Source organism: Limulus polyphemus, unplaced genomic scaffold (genome assembly GCF_000517525.1).
Source record: "Limulus polyphemus unplaced genomic scaffold, Limulus_polyphemus-2.1.2 Scaffold3068, whole genome shotgun sequence".
Classification (NCBI taxonomy): Eukaryota; Metazoa; Arthropoda; class Merostomata; order Xiphosura; family Limulidae; genus Limulus; species Limulus polyphemus.
In genome coordinates this window covers 20230-45613 of record NW_013668678.1, presented here as the reverse complement: position 1 = coordinate 45613, position 25384 = coordinate 20230, and the positions used below count along the sequence as shown (strand labels likewise).

At 33.5% G+C, this 25384-nt stretch overlaps 1 protein-coding gene across 2 annotated transcripts in view; it reads right to left on the bottom strand.

The window, feature by feature from the left end:
* LOC111088068 overlaps positions 1-24245 on the bottom strand; it is an 89440-nt gene extending 65195 nt beyond the window's left edge. For both annotated transcript variants that reach the window (XM_022396931.1, XM_022396932.1), the window contains exon 1: positions 23598-24245. The gene's annotated coding sequence lies outside the window, so the exon portion shown is untranslated. The remainder of the gene's footprint in view (positions 1-23597) is intronic.
* Positions 24246-25384: the final 1139 nt, after the last annotated feature.

Here is a 25384-nt window from a genome sequence, read left to right as displayed (position 1 = left end):
CCTCACGAACTCTCCGATGATCATCATTTCCAACATGTGAACCTTCCTTCGTCTCTTCAAGCACGTAATGTGCGTGAACCATTTTTGGACAATATTGTCACTGGTAATGAAAAAAGGATTATCTATGCGAATATTAAACACCAAAACAATGACTCAGTCCTAGACAAAAATCACTTCCAACCCCCAAACCTGGACTCCATCTGCAGAAAGAGATGCTTTGCTTTACTCAATCCACAACGAACTGTCAATGCAGAGATTTATAGTCAACAACTGGAACGTTTAAATCAAGCCCTTCAATCGTCAATCGGTAAGGTGTTCTTGTTCTCCACGACAATGCATGTCCACATGTGGCACGTTTGACGCAACACAAGACTATGGAGTTGGGTTGGGAAATTCTCCCCCAACCACCATATTCTCGAGATATGGCATTATCAGATTACCATCTCTTTCGTTCGTTGCAACATCATCTTAATGTATGCAAATTTGGAAGGTATTAAAGAAGACATGAACATGTTTTTACTTCAAAGCCAAGTAATTTCTTTGATCAGAGCATTAACAAGCTGATTGTAAGATGGAAAAGCATCATCGATAAGAGCAGAGACTATTTCATTTCATAAATGTTTTGTTTTGAAATATAAGTTGTTCGGGTTTTTTCGTCTAATAAAGCAATATTAATTTCTTGACGACCTAATATATTTGACAATCTTTCTATAAAGTGTAAGTGAAAGGTAAAATGTATCACATTTTACTGTAATATTGTTTCAAAATTTATGTGAGGAAATATCTGTTTTGAAATAGTGGATAAACTAGTTTTTCTGAGTCTAGAAACTAAAATCTCTCATGCATTTAACATGTAGTGTGAACGAATAATAGTGTTGGTGTCACAAAGTAATTATGTTTGACTATATTGTACATGTTTGAATCCATTATTCATTTATTTAGGGACATGTCGTTAGTACAATGTCTTGTGATAAATGCATTGTTTTTTCACTTAACGTTACACAATGAAAAAATGAACTCTAACTTAAATAGTGATAAGAACATAATGTACAAAAGCTGTATGAAATTTAATTCAGTATCTTATAAGTTCAGATGTTTACAGTATATTAGCGTACCTGGAAGTTTTCTTAATAAATGTTTCGGTATGCTTGTCAAGTCTATGATTTTACATTGTTGTTGTTGTACAGTATATTCACTAAGGATAAACAGTTAATATATTGAATTAAAAAAGGATAAAGAATAATTAATTGATTCATAGTTAAAAGCCCTTTCAAGATCATGATTTTCAACTATTTTTCGATTAGCAACTATGTTCATTTCTGAAAAATGTATTTGATGCTTTGATGAATTAATTAGCTTAAATGTTATAGTGTAGTAGAATGTCTAATTTGTCAATAAATATTTAATATATACGTTTGTCTTGTTCAATATTTTTGAAACAAAAAATTTGGTATGATAAAGTACTTTCAGGGCAGATAATTGTAAAAACATTTAAAGTCAATTATGGGCTATGGCCACTATGCTATAGTATATGCCTCATTCAAATAATGGATAGTATGTGCAATAAAAATATAAAAGAACACTACAAAGACTAGAGAACCTTAGAAATACTGTTCACCTATAGAAACGCTAACTTAGTAAGACCAGTCGGCTATACAAACACTACCCTTATTAACACAATCTACCTACAGAAACATTGCCCTTAGTAGCAATGTCCGCCTATACAACCTTGGCATCACCTCCCGCTTATAGTAACAGACCCTCTGATACCAAATTATGATATCACCCTTCCCTAAGACAACAGCGCCTTCTGGTGCCTATTGCATAACAGATATGTAACCCTGAGGTGTCAGCATATTATATAATAGTTATGTATCCCCGAGGCAGCATCCTTTGATCTCCTCTCATCCTGGCGATTCCCCATTGAGGCAGCATCCTTTGGGTGGTGAACAGTTGGGATAACTACTTTTGTTAATTCCCCATATCACTCTGGATTTTATGTATTTATTACAGCTCATATATAAAATTCTAAACGCACTAGGTCATCAACAGTTCATGTATTTTGTAAAAATTAGGGTTCAACTTTGCCCCCCTCCTACAAGATTTTGCTGAAATGGTGCCATTGCAAGTATCGTACACGTTAGTTTGTAATTCAACTTCAACTAGGGAAAAAATTACTTAGAGCTGCTTATGTGATTCAAATAATTATTTTAGAATATTATTATTTATGAAAAACAATCAATAAAGCAAAGTGCATATCAATTCTCACCTCAAAAGGCTACATACAGATAAACTCTCACCCTCTATTCTTTGTAATCATGTATAATTCTATAAAGATTTTTTTTATACTTAACATGTGGTCTTTCGGTTGGCCAGTTGTAAACCTGAAGGCTTAGATAAATTGCATACCAGGTGACAATCACAGAGATTACACTGATCTCTCATGTGGAAGCTGGCTGTCTTATGACAACTTCTTTTACTGATATTACCAGTGAACTTTGGGATGTATAGTTCGTAATGATTTGCCTAGTTACAGCATGAAATATTTTGTTATCCAGCAGTTTCATTCCCTCTGAATGCCAATGAAGACTTTCCATGGTTGTCATTTTCACTTTCACAGTACAGAGGAAGTCGATATTCTGTCAATAAAGTTGTATTAGATTTATTTTGACAATTTCCTTGTTTAGTTTTATCACTGCATGGCCTAGCACATGTGTCTACCTGATGGTCTTACCATACAGTTCCTTTGTTTTCTGCTGTCCACCTGGGGACTAACTACTTTAAATTTTATGCAGTACTTCCTGTGAGTCTGTGCATATACAATGTTAATGTCACTTTCTATTTGTAGTTCATTGCTCTCAGCAATACAGAAGATAGTTTACTTTTAGGCTTCCATTTCCGTCCCTGGCAGCTTATGGGCAGCTTGAATGCCTCCCCCCCAGTCTAATTTTGAATGTTGTTCTGTGAAATATTAAACACCCAACAAGCTCTCTCACTGTTTGTGGCGTAGGAACCATCTGTGACTATGATTATAGGTGAATGTTCACCAAGGTTCTTAAATAGGAGCTGACAGGCTTTTTGAGTTTCATCCTCTGCCCAATATATATCACCTTCTGTTGAGGTTGTTTTGAATAAATCCTAGTAATACTAGATGTTTGTTCCATATGGGGTGACTGAGATCTTGTGGTAGCCAATTGTCTCGGTGATGGCTGTATAGCACCTGTTCATCTAGGACTGTTTTCTAAAGTGCATTTTAAGCAAATCTCAGCTTGGTCTTTACACTGCAATGTACTAAAGAAGTTTTGCTTGTAAGCACTGTTGGTGCTCTGTGATGCTGCTGATGCTTGTGAGGTGTAATAGGGCCTAATGCTGTGACTGAAGAATATTCTATGACCAGTTTTAACTAGTTGTAGCACTCATACTGACCATTGGTAGAGCATAATCCAGGATGGAAAGGAAAAGGCTTTGGTAGAGCATAAGCAGATGGAGCTTTTCAGCTCTATTTTCTGCAGCAACTTTCAATGCATTAATGACTATAATAGGCCTTATTCTCATGGTATTAATGTAGCTGTTTAAGATGCGTTGTTTGTCAGAGGTTACCTTAGTTGCTTCAGTGTTTCTTCTGGAGCAGCGTTTCCCAAACGTTTTTGGACACACAACACTTTTCAGCCGAGAAAAAGCTTACGGAACGCTAGACATGTGAAATATAGGTGTAGAGGGTATGTTACAATCATAATAAGTTATGATCGTACAAAATGTGTTAAATACGTTATTAGAATTTAAAATCATGATCTTCTCATGGAGCACCTATCAATCTCGGATGGAACACCAGTGTTCCGCGGAACATAGTTTGGGAAACGCGGTTCTAGAGGGAAGGGTGTGCCTGCAAAGAATGGTAATGGTTTGCCATCACTGGCATCTCTTTTGTTGAGTGTGCAGTACCTCGTTTTGGTAAGATTGATGACCATTCTTGTTTCATTGCACCATTTACTCACTCTGCTGAGGGATGGTTGCATCTTGCTTTTGTTTTCAGCTTTGCTAGAGCCTCTGTTGTACAACAGTGTCATAACCAAAGGTTAGCACATGCATCTGTTTGGACTGTCAAGGTAAGCTTAAATCCATGGAATAGATGCTGAAGAGGACTGGTGATCTTTGCGGTATGCAGGTATTGATGATCATCCAGTCTAATTTCCAACCTTCCACACTTTGTGATATATTTTATGTTAGTTTGTAGAACGACAATCTATTTTACATATATTATATTGATGCTTATTCTGAGCACTTATCAAAAAGAATGGGCATCTGGAAACTCTATTGTAGTCATTTTCTAGATCTGAAGCTGCTGTCAAAGTGTTCTAAACAATTTAAGGCCTCCTCATGTATTACCTGCACATTAAACAATCAGATTCAATCTGATTAGCAGGCCTTCTCTGGGATATTGCTGATATGTTTTGTAGGATGATAATTCAATAGCCTTTAAGATACCACCTTTATACCACTATGTCTTTCAGTCTTCATGTGTACTTCACACCTGAAGTGATTACTACTGATATTATTTCATCTACGTCAAGTAGGTGACATTAAAGATGGGGTTAGCGAAAGTAAGGTCTATACAGGAGTCTTCGTTGCCTTGGTACTCAGCAGTTCTCGTGGGTTCACCAAGTTTAGCAATATAAGTCTATACTTAAACCTGTCATGTCAAACTGCAATAACCATCCAACTTCTGGATAAGCATGTGGCAAGAAGTTAAACTTAGTGAGAGTTTAGTTTCTTGAAAGAGTATGATGTCATAAAATTTAATGAGCTTCTGAAGGCAGTATTTGCTTTCCCTAGTCCCATTAACAGTGTAGTAAGCTATCATAATGTGAGACTAGCGGAGTCTGGTGCATTTTTTAAACACGAGTCATTCATTAACTCTATGTCTAGGTCTACCCTTACCCGTTCTTCTCCTTCTCCTACTGGTCAGTCGAGGTCTTCTGCTAAAGGCACGAGCTCCACTGCTCCCGCGGACACCCGTCTTGATACTACTTTTGATGTACCATTATTTATAGGCACTTTGTTAAATATTCACTGTTCATAACTCTTCTTCCTAGTCTGCCCAGTCTAACAACAAAGGCAAGTGACAGTTGGCCAGTAGCCTATTAGAATGGAGGTTTGCCATTCTTGAGGTGGATGAAAATTCGTCAATAGGGCATGAAGATACCCACTCACCATTGACAAGCATCCCTGGCGCAGGATCTTAAGCTGATCCAGCCCTGCCTATGATTGGCAACTAGACATCTCTATGTTGTTTCCATCCTCCAGTAATAGTGTTGTGAAGTGGCCTGTTTATTTGGTGAGCTGCCAACTTATCCTGCATGTTTGTCATTATCTGATACAGCTTGCAGATGTAAGTTATGTAGGCTGTTAATTCCATATTCCAGAGTTTCATCCATCCTTATGTTGTACACAACTAAGCTCCAGGTGGATTAACACTAGAACTGATCTTAACAGTACTAAAACCAATCTTAAGATAACTATGACATTACATTTACTATTAATCAAGTGTTAGTACCGTACTTGTACTTACAATTCAGTTCATAGTAACTTTAATATAGTTAAAACTAAACACTAGATCTGTAACTGTACTTATGTCTATAACTGAAAACATTGCAGCTTTTATGTAACAAAACCGAAACACAAACTAACTCTGTACTTGAAATTAAATCATGATAACTTGTACTCAACCTATATAGTTACTAGCTGTAATGTAACTAACTAAATATATGGCATATATGTACTTATAATTACAACTTAGCAATTGATAACTGTGTAATTAAATATATATAATCATGTTATAACTAAGTATTTAGAACTAAAACTCGTAGGCCATATAAAAGATTTGGATTAATTTTTTTGTATATTTTCTCTTCTTTCCCTTTAGTCTCTTGTTTTGAAATATTTGCCAATATACATATAATTCGGTTATAGACTATCTCGATTTACTTGCTAGCTTTTAATTTAGAACAGGTCTATGCCTAATTTGGATTTATAGTAAGCCTAACGAACATTAAGCTTGCTGATCTTTTTGGGAAAATGGCAATCTACAATTTTTCATAAGGGATTGTAGCCTGTATAAAGAAATTACAGCTATTTATCCCTTTTATTCTCTTTATTGAATGTAAAAAAAAATATTATATTTCTGATATAAAGAAATAAAGCGCCTGCAGGCTTATAAAACTAAAAATCGTGTTTCGATCCCTCCAGTGGGAACAACATGGATAGCACATTCTGTAGCTTTCCGGTTAACAACAAAACAAACAAACCTAATATGTGTATTTTTTTTATCTGAGACTGATTAAAAATTTGGCACTTAGCCAAACAACTATCCTCTTCTCTTCCTTTTCCTTCCTCCACTTCTCCAGAGAATGAAACGTATACACGTTAGTCATTCATGAAACGCTATTCAACAACGATCATCCGAAACCTTTTGCATCAGCGCCATCTGTAGGTAAATATCATTATCGATTACTCATTCGTCATCTGGCACGAGTTTTATTGCGTTGAAAAACAACGTTTTAAAGAGCGAGATAGTATGAAAGGTATGATAGGTGTAATATTTAAAGGCTACACTCAAGACGTATCTTCATAAGGCGTTTCAGTAAAGTGTGCAAAAACAAAACCATTACCAGCTGTTTTACAGTTATATTAATTTTTCAAACCTTTGTTTCAAAGATTTTTAATAGTAGAAACTTTCACAATAAAACTACAACATCCAAAATGCATAACGTCAAAAATCCTTGCCAATAATGTTGTATTACAGATAAAAAAAACAAGTTATCGGTTCGAACTTTACAATAAATAATTCACTTTATCCTTTTAAAATAGTTGGAAACAAAGTACAAACAAAGACAAAATCGACACACAAAAAGTGAAATATTTTGGTCATTATAGTGTCCATTCAGCCTAAAGCAAGAGCCAGAGAGAAAAGGGGGGAACCAGGGGACCTAGATCGATGAAAATCTCATTACCAAGAAAACGCAAAGAGAACTAACCATCAGCGAAGACCCATCCTGTACGTCAGTACACTGGATGAAAATAAAGATCTTTATATAAACGTGCGTGCGACAAATCGATGGAGAGTACACCTAAATGCCTACCAAAACATATCTAAACAAAATAAAACGGATTGTGTAAGATCTCGATTTGAGAATATGCTGTATTGTTAGGGTATTGCTCACCTGCTGTAATTCTAAATGTATTTTCCATTAACTTTAAGTTGAACTGTAAATTTTTAATTGAAATAGTTTACAGTTTATTTTAAAAAACTGTGGAAAAATTTATTTAATTTAAATTAACTCTTAAGGCAGATTTTCCATCCTTGACGTTGTTATTATTTTTGATTGGATGCAAAAACCTAAAACTTTTAATTCAAACTAAAACGCTCGAAAAAAGCAGCTGTAAAGCGCTCATAAACGCTATTTTCAGAAAATAGTTAGTAGCTGTAATTTTTTCATACGCGAATTGAAGTTAAATATTAACCAAAATTAAACCTATTTTTCCAACATATTGTTCAATAGGTTGTGAAGGAACCAAATAGTTTGGACCAAGCAACTATACGAAGGCAGTGAATTTTTCTTTGAAAGAATCTGGCGAAATGAGTTTCTCTGCACGTGAGAACCACTTAGGCAAAATCTGTGTTTTGTATCAGGTGAGTTTTCATTATTCTTAGCACGAATTTTCAAATTGTGAAAAAAGAAGATATCGTGCGTTTATCAACACAAAAAACGCTGTTAACCAGCCTTAATACAACACAAACTTCAGAAAATAGCAATCACATTTAATTAAGAGACGCACTTGTTTTCTACGACTTGTAATCAGATATACCTTTTAAAATAAAACCAATTCTTTTAGATAATATAATACATCCTAGTAACAACTCAAAACTAAATGTAAACAGCTATTGATTTTATGTTTCCTAGATATACGTGATATAATCAAAAGTTAACTAAAATATTGATTTCTCACCAGATATATGAACCCTAATATCATCGTAACATTTAACGAAGCACCTGCCTTATATTAGTCATGTTTATAAGTTATTGCACTACCTTGACAATTAACTAAAACATCAATTGACTATCTTCGCTGGGTAAATAAGCTATGTCACCCTCTTAACAACGAACTAAACACCTACTGATTATTTTGGTGAGGAAAATATGTAATAACACTACCTGAACAACGAACTTAACACCAGTTGCTTATCTTGTTCAGAAAAAATAAGTAATAACATTATCGTAACAACAAACTAAACACCACTGCCTATTCTACTCAGGAATAAGCAATGACACTATTTTAACAATAAACTTAACACCAGTTGCTTATCTTGACCAGGAAAATAAGCAGTAACACTATGTTAACAATAAAATTAACATCAACTACTTATCTTGGTCAGGAAAATATGTAACAACTCTATCTTAACAACGAATTTAACACCAGTTTCTTATCTGGATTAGGTTTATTATGTGATACGTTTACTTTGGTAGTTAATTAAAACACATAAACTGCTTATCTTAGATAGGTATATAAGCAATGACACTATTTTAACAATGAAATTAGCACCAACTACTTATCTTGGTCAGGAAAATATGTAACAACTCTATCTTAACAACGAATGTTACACTAGTTTCTTATCTGGATTAGGTTTATTATATGATAGGGTTACTTTGGTAGTTAATTGAAACACATAAATTGATTATCTTAGATAGGTATATAAGCAATGACACTATTTTAACAATGAAATTAGCACCAACTACTTATCTTGGTCAGGAAAATATGTAACAGCTCTATCTTAACAACGAATATTACACCAGTTTCTTATTTGGGTTAGGTTTATTATATGATAGGGTTACTTTGGTAGTTAATTAAAACACATAAACTGATTATCTTAGATAGGTGTATAATTAACGAAAGCTTTATTTAGTCCCTAGCTTTCGAACTTATGGACAGTCCTTTTGTCAGAGGTTAGAACGTAAAAAAAAACAACAAACAACAAAAACAGCCAGCCATATAAGTCACGACACTGTATTAACAATTGAAATCTGCTCATCTCGACCACGCATATAAGTCACAGGTATCTTATCAATCAACCAAACTGGCATCTCGTTAAATTATTAAAACATCAGGTGGTCAAGGCTGCTACTTGAAACATAATGGGGGTGGGGATTCTTACAGAGGTACAGGGACCACTATATTCTCGTAAGCTTTTTTTTTTACTAAAGTGATACTGTAATGACGTGTTGCGTGACATCGGATCGCGCAGTAGCTTTGCAGCACATACACCCTGTAAAAGCGTAAAACTGGTAGCTTATTGTCAGGTTGTTCCAACGTCCCCTCCTGCTTTCCCACAGTTATTGTGGCAACAGATAGTAAGCTTAACTGGGTATGTAAGACCTCAGATGTGGACTGATTATCTAGAATAAATCTGTGTGTAGTATCAGTGGCTCAATATCTAAAACTTGAATCGTTTATCGTGAATGGGTATGTGTATTCTAATACCGGCTAAGCATATAATTAAATATCAACTAGATATGTAACTTAATCACAAATTTTAAAATTTTGACCAAATATGTGTCATAATACTAGCTCAATACATAACTAGCAAATCGATCAATTATCTTCACTAAATAAGTTTATACTAAAAGTGGTTCAACGTGTAACTAGGAAATCAACCGGTTGTCTTGATTAGACATGTGTGTATTAAAACTGGTTCAACATGTAATTAGAAAACCAGTCGACTGTCTTGATTAAGCATGTGTGTGTCAAATTAATTCAACATGTAACTAGGAAAGCAACTGGTTGTTTTAACAAAGCATGTATGTACTAAAGCTGGTCCAACTCAGAACTAGAAAACCAGTCGGTTGCCATATCTAAGCATATTTCACTAAAACTAGTTCAATATTTGACTGAAACACCAGCCGTTTATCTTTGTTATATATTCTAAATTATAGACTGTGATATCCCACTGGTTTGTGAAAGTCATCATATCCAGTGTGACTGAGCCCCAAAAGGCATCCTTTTAATTTTATAGCATTTTCAATTTGAATAAAAACATGAAAACAGCTTCAGTTATTTTTGCTCTTTTCAAACCAACTTCTAGAAAAAAATTAGTATCACTATTTTTATGCCACCTTTAAAACTAAACCAACTTTGATTAATTTGTTTGTGTTTGCACGCAGAATATTATTTTTTTTATATTTACAATTTCGTGAAATTTTGATATTTTTGAACTTTCAAACAAACTTGTTGATAATAATCATGTATGCGAATGTTAGATATACAAAGGGTCTTCTTACAGAACACTGAAAAAACAGAGTCGGTATCCGGTTTTCTCAACTGCTTTCTTTTCTTTACTTAAAATGTTTTCATAAATAAAGTCATACTTCCAAGACAGTATAACATTTCAAATTGATCGCATGTCACTTGGTAGGTGTTTGTTTTTACGAGTAAAATGTATGTTGAAAAGAAAAACGGATATCTCTTTGTCCCAGCTTAGGTGAAATGTTAAGGAGCTTTTTACTGATGTTTGTTTTTATTGCACATTTCTAGCTTAAATTTTATATATATGGATGTTTGTATACTCTCCCGTGATATATTTCTTTTTATGTGTTTGTAAGACTATATAAAGCTTCTTTGTCGTTCTTTCAATCGTTAAAAGTAAGTTTGGAGATTAAATTGAGCTATAATTTCAAGATTAAAGCCAACTTAAAGCAATTAAAAACAAATTAACTTACATAATTCAACCAAGCTTAAGATTTAAAAAGGGATTTAATTTAAGTTTGTGTGAAAGAACACGTTCTAGTATCTCCGGGTAGATCTTCATTACATTTCTGACATTTGTCGTGTACAGGACTTATTATCTTCTAAGCGTAGCTGACGTTCAATCGATTTTTAACATCCTACTTACACATAATTTGCTTGGAGTATATGTAGTAGTGCCAGAGTGAAACGATATTGACGTTGTTCTAATTATTAGACATGTGTAGACCAGACTAAACAAGGACAATTTAAAACGAATACCGAGAAATTAGTTCTTCTGGCGATGATACCTACGCCATAGCAAAAGTTGATTTAATAACACGTAGCTTCGGGCAAAGTAACATAGGAGATATTTATGCGATATATGAAATAACAATGACATATTAAGAAATACAAATGTCCCATAGCATATAACAATCTACAGAGGAAATATTATGTATTGTAGAATCTAAGAATGTATACAGGAGTTGTCACTGACATAGGAGATAAAAATATCATACACTCATACAAGAAATATTCATGTTATAGAAGAGCTTATTACTGTCACTTAAGAAACATTACATAGAACATAACATCAACACAAATAATATGTCAGTGTCATACGATAGATATTAACGTCATATAGAAACTAACAGTATAATGTAGGCAGAATGCATGTCATAGAGATGATATTGTTATTTGACATTTTATAAATACATAGTAGTAGACTAGTAGCAGGGTCATATAGAAGACAGCAATGTTTTTTATGGTATACAATTGTCATATAGGAAGTAAATATTATATAGATAAGATATTAGAATTGGTTGATACAGCGTATATACCAGTCATGATTTTTATTACTTAGAATAAAAACAGCTTAACCATTTAATGTTTGATCTTCGGTATGTTAACAAATTACACGTTGGTTGTGTTGCAGCTCCAAGTCTCAGAGAAGAGTCTCTTTCAGAGAATCAATTTCTAACTTATCGATATCAATTTCAGGCTTAGCTTGTGCTCTTCTGTTCCTGGCATGTTGCTAATACAAACCAATTTTTTCTTTCAACTTACGCAAGTATCGCAACTACTGAGCTTTATAGAGACGAAATGCGTTTTATTGAAAAATGGATATTTCCCAGTAAATAAAATGTCACACCCAGTCTTACTTCTAGATATTTTAATAAATAATAAAATTTCTAAAACTTTTACTACTTAATTATTCAAAAAACTAATCTATTATTTTTCATCACTCTTAGTAGCACAAAAAAGTCTAAATATAAGCAATTTTTTATGCCTCCACAGAGAAACATACTGTTTATATATAGTACCTTCTTCTTGAAACATACTGTTTATATATAGTACCTTCTTCTTGAAACATACTGTTTATATATATAGTACCTTCTTCTTGAAACATACTGTTTATATATAGTACCTTCTTCTTGAAACATACTGTTTATATATATAGTACCTTCTTCTTGAAACATACTGTTTATATATATAGTACCTTCTTCTTGAAACATACTGTTTATATATAGTACCTTCTTCTTGAAACATACTGTTTTATATATAGTACCTTCTTCTTTATTTCTTTCTTTTTCTTCTCCCAAACATTTTTCAATCGACCGCCATTCCTTCATTTCTCGGCGGACTGACTTGAAACTTGGTAGGATTATACTTTGTCCCAATATGACAGGACACCATTTTTGAGTTAGGCCTTTTGTTTAGGAATTTTATGGGATCAAAGGTCAAACAACCTAAAAATGTACATTTGGGGCTCCTGTGCTGTCATATTTACAGCAATCAAGACGAATTTGTACAAATATAAATTTCCATGCGCCCAACACACTGACTTACAAAAAATTGGATTTGCCCATTTTGAGTCTTTTTTTTTTTAGGGGAGTCAGAGTTCACAAAAAAGCACAAACTAAAAGTTTTTGGTCAATTATTTGGCCATATACTGACCAATTTACATGGAATTTAATATAAAGGTACATTTTTGCAGGTTACAACCAGTGATATAGCTAGTTTTCGATATTTCTGTTTTTTACACGATTTTTCTGGTGTCAAAATTGGTTATATTGGGACTACGTGGTGCAGACATGTTGCATTCGTCCGCGAATGTTGGCCACTTCACTTTGTCTTTGTATTTTCTTTTAGGTATGTTTAAGCAATTTTAATACTGTAATGTTCTTTTATGTATGCATATTTGTTACTCATATCTTCGAGAAATACCAGTACGATACATAATTCAATTATGATCTTCGATGATGATTTTGTGCTAACAGGAGTTTCAAATATATCAGATATATAGAGATTACTCAAAACCGATATAAATATTGCACAATTTTGGTTAAAAGTGGTTATTAAATATCTTTTTCAGTTATTCCAAGTAGCAGAACCTGTAACGGCCAACCAAAGACACGTATGTTAGATCTACTCTTAACTAAGCCTTGTGTTACAACATAGAAAATCATGGAAAACTCAAAATATGTTTAAATTTTAAAGTGCATTTATTATAGTTTGAATTATTACGTTTCGAATACATATTTATTGCATTCCAAAACAGTTCTGCATCTCTAATTTTTCACACTATATTTCTAGCATTACTTGAGATTTATTACTGATATCTTAACAAAAACTGATTAGTTTTGGTATACTTAGGTGAAACCTATCGGTAACAGAGGAGGAAATGCTAGATCTTTCGGAAAAAGCAATCGTCGAAGACAAGATTTATTCATGTAAAAGGTCGGCATTTTGTTAACCCATTAATGAGCAGATGATTATAAATGGTCAGGGGCTCATTGACAAAGCGGTATGTCTGCGGACTTCCAACAATAGAATCCGGGTTTCGATACCCGTGATGGGCATAGCACAGATAGCCCATTGTGTAGCTTTGTGCTTAATTACCAACAACAACCAAGCATTGTAAGGCAAGCGTTATTTTTTTTTTGGGGGGGGGGGTTTAGAGGAGACTACGTGGACAGTGGATTGTCTCTGGTACATATAGGGTAAAAACCAAAGAAGCAAGCAGATTCTCTTTTATTCCTATTCATTTGGCCTTACAAAGTTTTTGTGATCTAAAACAAAACAGTGAAATATTGCGTATTAACACTTGATAGAATTTACTATAAAAACGTACGAGTCCCTGTGTGACATCCACTTTAGCATTGAAATCTATAGTTTCTTTCTCATTAAGATAATACAAACGTGCATAGTTGTAATTATAATCTAAATTTAAAAGAGATGACGTAAACCCACAGCGTAACATATTTTATGTATAGAAGTTTACAAACATTAAATGCAATGTATAATCCTACAAAATCTTTCTAAACGAACTTTTTATTCTTTAACTGCAAATATTGGTCCACAAATTTACACGAGTCTCTAGTAATTCCAATAAAATACAGCATTAATAATAACTACGCGAAAGAGGCTAGCTAGTTATGCATATTTACAAAAGTAAATATTTAGATCAAAAACAAACACAACGAATTTAGACATTGTCATCACAATAGGAATTTTATAACTATAATTTGAAAAACCACTGTATGAACATTCAGTTAATTTTCAGGGTTTTCTTCGGTGCCATTAAACGGTCAAACATAAGAAAAGAGTGTGAGTTATATGTTCTAGTTAATTTTTATATATTTTAACTATCTAGAGTTATAAACAAAGAAGCCTTTGAAAATGAAAAATTATCAACAGCTAAAATGGGATAGAAGAATATCATATAATAAAACTACGTGTCGCCACCGTTTACGTGGTATTATTAAGCTAAAGGTGGCGACACATAGTTTTATTGTATAGCGTTTTTTCTGTCCCATTTTGGCTGTTCATATTTAACATTTTAAAGTATACATTTTACTTACAAACAAGACTTTGGTTTACGACACTAAATGCTACTTGTTCATGTGATAATTAAAATAATATAATGTTTATCGCAAAACCGTTGGAAATACTGATATGTTGTAAGAACGATTTTGAACCCGAATATGATCTACAAGCAAAAGTACCCGTCCCCAGTGACGGATAAAGTTTAAGTTAATCTATAAATTTCAATTATCTCATGGACTTTTAAAATGTTAATTGTGTTGCACTCTTGGTGTCACTCAGAGTTAAAGCTCTGAGCTACTGATACCACCCACCGCGAAAAGTAATTGTTGAGCATTTCAGTCATGTTAAGAGCTGCTCAACAATAACATACGGTAAATCTACATTTTTATTCTTTAAGTTACGTCACATTTTTAAATGTGAATGATAGTGTCATTAATTCCTAAAAATTTATGTAGAATATTCTGCATGCGAAATAAAATTTGGCACCAACATTATCCATGCCTGTTCTCCCGTCATTTCAAAAGTGAATGTTGAGTTTTGCCTGCGTGCGTAGCTTTTCAAACGGGAAACTGACGAACGCTCGGACAAACACCACGGTTATAAGATAGAAAACTGTCAGAAAATCACTAAATCACATGAATGAAAAAACTAAATCACACTTTTCTAACTGACCAGGATGCACCAGTTAAGTTATTTTAATTACACATTTTATAAATATTTGAAATAGAAACAAAAAGAAATCAAACAGCAAATTTTGTCCATAAAGTACGTTTTCATAAAAATAAAACAAGGGTTTTTATATCATGACTTAGGGCAAGTTTAACACAATATAACCATTTCTGATAGTATTTCTATGCTGGCTCAGTGGCTTTGCACTTTGGCCTTGTGATGTCGAAGCTGGCCCGCTTGAGTAAGACACTTTACCCCACTTGTTCCAGTCTATTCAGTTGCATAATGGGCACCAACTGTTAGCTGGGGTTAACCTGTGATGGACTGACATATCATCCAGGCTTAATGGGTCACTAGTTTCATCCTCTTGTGCTACTTGAAACTGGAGTTTAAAGGAACGTCCCTATGTGCAAATACATAGCAATAATTCGACTAAATTTAAAAAGACTGCTAGACGAACTTTCCCGTTGTCTACTTATGATTGTTTGTTTGTTTTTAGTTAAGTACAAAGCTACACAATGGGCTATCTGTGCTCTGCCTATCACGGGTATCGAAACCCGAACGTTGAATTGCTTAAATATATAATAGTATATGCTTCACAATGCAGGCATACAGATAAACATCTCTAAGACGCAATAATTGTTTGTTTGTTTGTTTGTTTTTAATTATGCACAAAGCTACTCAAGGGCTATTTGTGCTCTGCCCACTACGGGTATTGACACCCGGTTTCTAGCGTTGTAAGTCCGCAGACATACCGTTGTGTCACTGGGGGGCGTCTAGTTCTGAAAAGAAAAAAATGTTTATTTCTGTTTATAGCAACAGAGTTACACAATGAGTTATCTCTGCTGTGCCCAACACAGGGAGCAAACCACGAAGTTTAGTGCTATAATCCCTCAAGCTCAGGGCCAAGCCACCAGGAATCGTGCACAAAATAAAGACAAATAAAGACAGTATAGACCGATATATTAAAAACTTAAATATAAATTTGAAAACAAATTTATATTAATTTGCACATACAAGAAATTTTTCTTTCATTTTTGCACAAAATAAGAATTAATAAGATATGTTCAACATAAGCAACAGCTTGCGATATTCTTGGTTATGCTGTGTTGAAACCTAATGAACGGGCTTACACAATTTTAGAAAAGCTGGCTGCTTACCCTCTGATCGATAGTATCAAATTAGGGACGGCTAAACCTACGTCCCGTTTAGCTCACGTGCGCAGAAGGTGTCGTTCAAGTTGAAAATGCCAGAACTTCATTATGTGTTGCATCTTCTTATAACATTACATTCTACATTCATTTTTTGCTGATAGTAATGAAATAAACGTAAACAGGAACATTGTGTAATTCAGCTATCTGGAAAGAATTTTAGATTTTTCTCCTTTAAATGATTAATGAACAACATAAATTCACTTAAGTTCAGGGCTAAACATCTGTTATTATCCCTGCATAAGATGGAAGAAACAATTAAACGTGCTTTGTGAAATACACGTAACGACCATGAACAAGTCTTCTAAACTATCCTCACCCAGTCATTTCTACGACGGCAGAAAAAGCAGATTTATTCTGTTTTGGAAGGTAAGCCATGTGCATTTAAATATTATCAGTCATTTGAGTCACGTGATTAGGTCGTTTTATATTCTTTTCTGAAATGTTGTGGAGTATACCGCAGATTTTCGTGAGAATATCTTGTAATCAGAGTATTGAAATGGCCAAAATATAAGTATTAATCATTTATTCTTAATAGTAATCTTTATAACGTTTCACACGATTTCAAAGTATCAGTTTTATAATTATCACGACGGCACATTTATTAAATGATCCTTTAGTGTGTTAACCAAGGTAAGTTGTAAAATGGATACAGCGACGACTATGGAAACAAAGGAATATATTTTACTATTGTTAGATACTTTAGGGCGTGGTGTAAATCAATATGATTGCTGAACGCATGCCCCATGTCAACGATCACTTGACGTTTAATTACTTTTAGTCTTAAATGGACAGTACTTGGTCAGTCATAAAGCAGCTAGTAACGTGATGTGTGAAAATGTTCAATGCTGTCTAACAACAGATAGTTTTGTTTAAACGTGAAGATGTTCAGAGTAACAGAGCATCAGTAGAAAATATAATACTAGTGAAATGACGCATGCGTGTTGGCTTTCACCACACCTTCAACATTGAGGATTTTAGTGTGACGTTGGATCGATACTATATCACTGTGTGGTAGAGAAAACGTAAGTTTTTACGTCTGAAGAAAAAAGATAGGTTCAGTCGCATCCACTAGTTTATTTATTATACAGAATAAATATATAAATATGTAGTTAGTATACTATTATTATACAATCTTCTAATTCTTAAAAATTCCTAAGAAAGTAGATTAAGAATGTAGTGTTTAAAAAATGAAAGAAGTCTACTACTAATGTCTTATGACAAGTAAAATTCTACGTACATAGTATAAATATTGCAAAATTTGAAACAACATCGTGATTCTACGAAGCTTCAGTATTGTTGTTTGATGTCATTTAAAGCGCATTGTTAGGAAATCAATACTAGTCTACTGAATTAATAAAACAATACAATCAAAAGCTGGACTGGGAGGTATTCAGTTCTACTATACCATAACCACATTTCTAGTTGCTGTTATTCTTATAAATAAAGTGAGGCTTAAAAAAAAAGAACAAAATATGTTTATTGCTCGTCCTATTAGCTGGTACAACTGCTTAAGCAAGGGAGAAGTATAGAGTATTGATAAATTACATAAACTAGATTGAGTTTCTCTAATCCGCCATTTTGTACTCACAAGCAGAAAAAATACTTTGAAGACAATGATTTCAGAAGACACATCTTAAATACCAAATTAGTGTGTTAACATTACAAATAACCTTCGGCTCAAATCACCATCCTACAAATATATTTCTTTCTTATTGAAAAAAAGACTTTTAAAGACAAAAACTCAATAAGTAAAGAAAATTATATCAGCGAGTCAAACATCTTACCAGTGAATATCCACACGCAAGCAACAACTATAATAAATGTTAATAGAGATTAAATACCCAAAAACTCAGCTATAACTGTATATTCACTATCATTATTGTGTGACTTCAGGAAATAAGCTATTTCAAATATCAATAGAATATAAATTATTCTAATTAGCATTATTTAAAGTTTGATTGCATTTATGTGGATAAATATTGAATATTTCAAACAATTTATAAACTTGAAAAATAATAAGTGAAACGTTCGTTAGACCATGAACAACTTCAAGAAAGTAATTTCAAAGTTTCCACAAAGCTTTTCAGTGATAAGGTTTGCTGAAAACTACCCGTCTGTCATAGTCTTTACCTAAACCCGGATCTATTGTTTTAGATTTAGATTTAACACTACAAATTGTATAATGATTCATGGATAACGTTATAAAATCCATAGATTTAACACTTCAACAATGTATGGTGGTTAATATATTACTTTCCGTTACAGATCTTACAATTTAGCACTACAACACTGTATGGTGGTTAATATATAACTTTCCGTTACAGATCTTACAGATTTAGCACTACAACACTGTATGGTGGTTAATATATTACTTTCCATTAGAGATCTGAATCTCCAATAATGTATCTAATCACAATAACACAGAGTTTGACGAAGAAGTTATTGAAACCCATTTAATCAAGTACCATCCCAGTTTTGTATAATCAAACATGTATTTATTGACCCAACAGATATATATATTCAATATTTTAATGAGAACAGCCTATAGTGGCTAACTATCTACTTCTCCCCCTGTACTAGGGAAACACCACAAAACTACAGTCTCACTCTGAACACTAACGGTTGAACTCGAGAAAATCGACTAGACCGAAAGGAATGGCCAGACCTCAACCATACATCCATGATCATCTCGCGTCTCGCACTTTCTTGGTCGAATTTAGCAACACGAATAAAATCTCACTGATAGAAGCAGACAGTAAATCACCAAATCTTTTACTTTCGGCCAGTTAGATATTTTCTACAAACTTTAACAAGAAATAATGGCTGAACCAACCATCTCACCATTGATATATACTTTACACAAAAACCCGCATTCATAGTGATACCTAGTTGTTATAAATCTTATACACAAATTATACGTTATTATAAAACATATACACATTTTTTACATTAAGTTATACACTAGCATAAAACTTACACAAAAACATGCATTCATTGTACGTAGTTGTTATGTATCTTATACAAAAACCTGAACATTAGCCACTCGTTATTTCAAAACTTATACAAAACTATAGTTGTACGAAGTTGCTATAAATATTACAAAAATTTGAATACTCAGTTGTATGTTATTTGTTTGTTTGTTTGTTTTGTAATTAAGCACAAAGCTACACAATGGGCTATCTTTGCTCTGCCCACCACGGGTATCAAAACCCGGATTCTAGCGTTGTAAGCCCGCAGACATCCCGCTGTGCTACTGGGGGGCGTGTATGTTATTATGAAACTTACACTCTAGATTTGGTTGTACTTGGTTGTTATAAACCTTACAAAAATCTGAACATTTCGGTTATACGCTATTATAAACAAAACTAGAGTTGTACGAAGTTGTAAATCTTACAAAAGTCTGAACGCCTAACTGTACGTTGTTGTAAAACAAAATCCTACACAGTGGACTGTAGGTATTTTCAAAATTCACACGAACACCTGGTCTCACACTTAAATATTATTGTTACATACATACATATTGTTCGGTATATAAGACGCACTTTTTTACCCCAAAATTTGATGTCAAAATCTTCTTGCGTCCTTTACACCGAAGGTATGAATAATATATATGTATATATACGATATACACAAGCCATGTGTAAATATATTTAAATAGGTATACATAGTTTAGTTCAATTGAATGTGTTATTTATAACAATAGTAGTTTTTTTCTTTTAAAAACATAACTATTTATAATGCTCCCTAAATAATAAAATATATACAAATAAAATATGTACAAAAAACACCCATTTTAAACTATTCAACAATTGTTGGTTATAAACTGTTTTTGTTGTTATTGTGTTTTCAGTAATTCATTATAAAGTGTATATCGCGAACTTTAAGCTCCAGACTTGCTTACATTTAATTAACAAGGAAGTCATTTAATGTATCCTTCAGATAACCCTGTAGTTCATATAATGTTCAGATTACCAAAACATCTAACATTCCACAAAACACGAAGCTCTCTTTCAGGTCAATTATAATTGTACACCTCCATTTACTTGTGTATGAACCTATAGGCGAAACAAATTTTAAATGACAAGGATTTAAAGGAAAAAACGCAAGACAGAGGCATCATGGGAAATCTTTTGAGATGCTTTCTCGCAGTTTCGTACGTTCTTTAGAGGTCTCTGACCGTTATACATGGGTCAAATCAAGTGTTTGAGAAAACGAACGTTGAAAAAGCGTTTGATTGTTCAATCACTGCAATAGGCATGCGCCAGTGGCTTGAAGATAACAGACGTAAATATTTTATTCATATTGGTTTAGACTGTAAATAATTTCGACTTTGAATCATTCATTGCCTTGGGCGAGCAAATCCTCAAGTGACTAGTAAGTACAAGTTACAAAGAAGCCAACCAACCATAACAGGATTAATTGTTTTATCTTTATTCTCAAGATGCACATAATAGCGAAATCGGTTTAGAACCCCTGTAAAAGTGTTTCTTCCGTAATACACTTTTATGATTGCATTATAAATACTGCTGATGGACACAGTTATAAATTACAGTATCATTGTAATATCTTCGGTATCATTTTTATACAACATGCCACTATAAACTTCGGCTTAATACATAGTGATGCAGAAAATAAAACGTGTCTGTAATCAAAGATCGTGAACGTATTTATTACATATAATTGCAAAATACATGAGGCATGAGATACCTAACTGGCCACGCACATTTCATGCTTATTTATGGTTCTTCTTGTTTAAGTGAAATATATTGTTAACACAAATATTCCATAGTATAACACACGAGTATTAAAGTCTGAGATTTGGGACACAGTGAATAAAAAACATTTTAAAACTAATAACATCATAACATTTGTGACTTTAGACGAATATAAGATGACTTTTAAACGGATAAAGCAGGATTGTTGATGCATGAGGTAAACTGTAAAAAGCTACTCTGTTCTATTTAATTTCTACGTTTGCCTTCTGTATATTACGTCCAGATTACACTTATGTGCATGACAAACTTCATTACGAAGTTTTGGTTTGACAAAATGCTCTAAGAGTTATTGACGTGGATGTGGAATATATGTGAAAAATGTTAACTCTTGTAATATTTGTTTGAATTTTGTATATGAATCCTAAAATGAATTTCCGACGGCCTTGCCTTCACAGTACAACACTAATTGCCAGCCATTTTGTTAAAAGTAATGTAATTCGTTGATATATGAGATGGCCTAATGAAACGGGAGCATATTGGGGGATTCCACGACCAGTGACCTGTTCACGTAAGCGGAATCAATGGGGATCTAGCGCTTCTCACATTATATTTTGTGAATTACATGAATGAAATCTTGATTTGAATAATAGTTTGTACAACCACATCCACATTTAAATTACATTTTATCTTTGAGGTCAGGATTTCACGCCTCTAAAACCGAAAAGTAAAGTAATAAACGCGAGGTACAAAGTATCATGCAGTACATAAACGTTACCTAATGAGATCAGTTTCCATAGAAACTTGCGTCAGAAAGAAGCAAGCTTATCGTCACAAACACTTAAAGCCCTTTTTAATTGGCGCTGTGTCATAGAGTAACGCAGTACTCAGTTTTACACTCTTGGCATCTTATATCATAGGGTAATTAAATAATCAGATAAACAGTTATGACAATTAATATCAGGAATAATTCCCGCGATCATCGCTGTATCTGTGATACTTAATATCAGGAGTAATTCCCGCGATTATCGCTGTTTCTGTGATACTTAATATCAGGAATAATTCCCGCGATCATCGCTGTATCTGTGATACTTAATATCAGGAATAATTCCCGCGATCATCGCTGTATATGTGACAACTGATACTACGAATAATTTTTGTGGTCAGTGATGTGCCTATGACAACTGGTATGTGGAATAATCTCCGTGGTCAACGCTGTTTCAATGACAACTGTTATTAGGAATAATTTTAGTGGTCAGCGTTTTATTTATGACAGTTGATATCAGGCATAATTTCCATGATTAGCGCTTTGTCTATGGTAACTGATACTACGAATGATTTTCACGGTCATTGTTGTCCCTATGACAAATGGTATCTGGAATAATTTCCTTGGTCAGCGCCGCATCTATGACAATTAATATTGGGGAAGAGCTTTAGTAATTTGAACTTTAGCTATGAGAACTTCCAGAATGGCTAAATCCAACCAGGAATAAATTCAGAAATCGGCACTGTAGTTATCACACCAGTTATTAGGAAAATATTAGATAACAAGTATGTAGTTTTGTTCGATTGTCTGTCTCGGGTATTCGGGCAAAGTTACACAGGCGCTATCTGCGCTAGCCGTCTAATTTAAATCGGAACGCGATTTTGTGGTAACAGCTATTGACTCTCGGATTTACAGTCCGGTGTAAAGAAACTTTGAACACTGAATGGTTACTCAATTTTGTAATTGTAACAATTTATATCGTGGATAAGCTAAATTATTGAGTCTGTTTTTATGACAAATTCTAAATATTGAGTAGCTGAACAGTTAGTATTGCATTTATGAAAACATTAAATACCGAATGCTTTTAGAGTCAGCGCTGTATCTATGACAAATTTAAACGTCGATTATCCGAATAGTCAGTGTTGTATTTATGGTAATTAAGTAAGAATAAATTTGATTAACCTTTGGTTTCTGTGAAAATTTACATAAAGGAAAAATTTAATATACCAGTATTTACATATCAAAAATTGTATATTGTATCATAGATATTGATAGCTAAGGTATTTTGCCAATGAAGTCATATCTGAGATGGGATTAAAAATTGGTAAGTTGTGGTACAGTTATCATTACTTTCATATATATATATATATGGATATACATATAGACCACAAGAAAATATCTTGTTTAGACTGAGGTAAAAAGAACTATCTAAGCTTGGTTTATCAAGGAATAAAAACACTGCTTTAACAAGGTCCGAACCCGTATCGTAGTTAAAGTTGATGATATTTGAACCAATCTGAATTTTTTTTTTTACATTGAAATATTATATATATTCAGTTTATGTTAAAAATTGAGCGTTTGATTATGTTGGTCAATTAAACAAAATTGGAAAAGAAACAATTTACTTACCAAAGCTTTGAGAGACCTGATTTGTTTTTCTTTTCTAGATGTCTTGAAAACATCTACATTACTTATTTCAGTTGGTCTAATATCCTATTGTGTTATCGCCCAGGAAAGAAGACATAACTAATAGCAGGTTATAATTTAAAAGAAGACACAACTAATAGCAGGTTATAATTCAAAAGAAGACACAACTAATAGCAGGTTATAATTCAAAAGAAGACATGACTAATAGCAGGTTATAATTCATTTCAGAATGCTCCATATGAATACGACATAAATAACTCCTGAAACGCGTGACTGTGTACAAAAGTAGGCTTAGCGTGATTATCCTAATCAATGTTCCACCCACAGATCAAACAGAGCTCTCCGTTAAAGCTAATGCATTTGTAATACTGAAGTGAATTACTTAATGTAGAGATCAGCATATTTTGATGAGAAACATCTCAAATTCAATACAAGGGATGCCTAGGAATAAAATAATTTTCCTATAAAGGCTGTAAAAGGCTTAATATATTTAACTTTCTTTTACAAGTAACCTTTCAAGCGTGCTCGACCATCTTAAATCTCACATCTAAATTAAATGGAAAAACCAACGACAAGAACACAACTTCCAGTCAGATCTCATCCTCGCTCTCACGTGCGACTTCGATGGCACCAAAACACTCCAGCGCTTCTGGTGTGGTCCTGCCTGGTCTCTTTTATCACCGACAACGCAAGCGCACTACTACTATTTGTTGTATATCGATCTCGGTAGATCATTCGGTTTAGCTCCATTGTTTTGAAAATGCGTACACGTCTGTGCAACTAGTTGAATGAAACTCAAGTTTAATAGATGTGTTCATCTGTAACTAAAGGATGATAAGTAAATAGTGGAGACAGTGCGTAGTTTTCTACACGATGTTTAACAACCGTTTCTGTTAATGAAAGCGCTGTTAAACCAACCCTGAGTTTAATTAATAGATGGGACCAGTCTATTTCAATATACGTGTTTCTATTCTCATTTGTAGCTAGTTTTACGTCTACATACTCACGTTATTACAGGGTTCAACCCTGATATTGATTTGTTTCATAAACATTCAGTTCTTAAATAGCGCAAATGCCATTTGCGGTTTCGCTAGAGTAATCAGCGTTAACTGAGTTCATTTAGAAATATATGACTTGCAGCATTTGTTTCAAAAGATTAAAGACAATCACACAGCCATCTCACAGATCACGTTTGTTTTCACAATCATTATAATGCATTGAAAGTAATAACTTTTATATATGAAGTGTTGAGTAAATCAGCTGTGCATTCATTTCAAATTTGGACTATATTGTTGGAATATAAGAAACACCTTAAATAAGTGATAAGCGGTTGAAATTGTTCATTCTTAGACTTTACACAAAACCACAGATCACAGCTTGTTACATATACAACGTAAGACGCAAAAGTTACCTTGTTGTAAAGTACAGCTAAAGCCAGACCCTGTACAACCAGTCAGCACGTGTTCTGAGAGTTTACTGTGTGTGTGCATGTAGTTACATTTCTCAAAACTCTAAATCTCTCATGTCTTCTCAGTTTGTATCGCAGTTTTTAGACAGAACTAGGTAAAACACTAAAGTATTTGTTGTTCGTAGAAACATATTACTTTCTTAGTTTACCTTCATTCATGAGAAGCAATGAATTCCGAGTTCTGTTATAAAAACAGCCAAACAGTCTTGTCAAAACATATGAAAGTCAACGAACACAGATTGTGGAGTTAACCTTTATACAAGAAGCATGACCATTATTAATGAAGTTTAACATTCTGAAA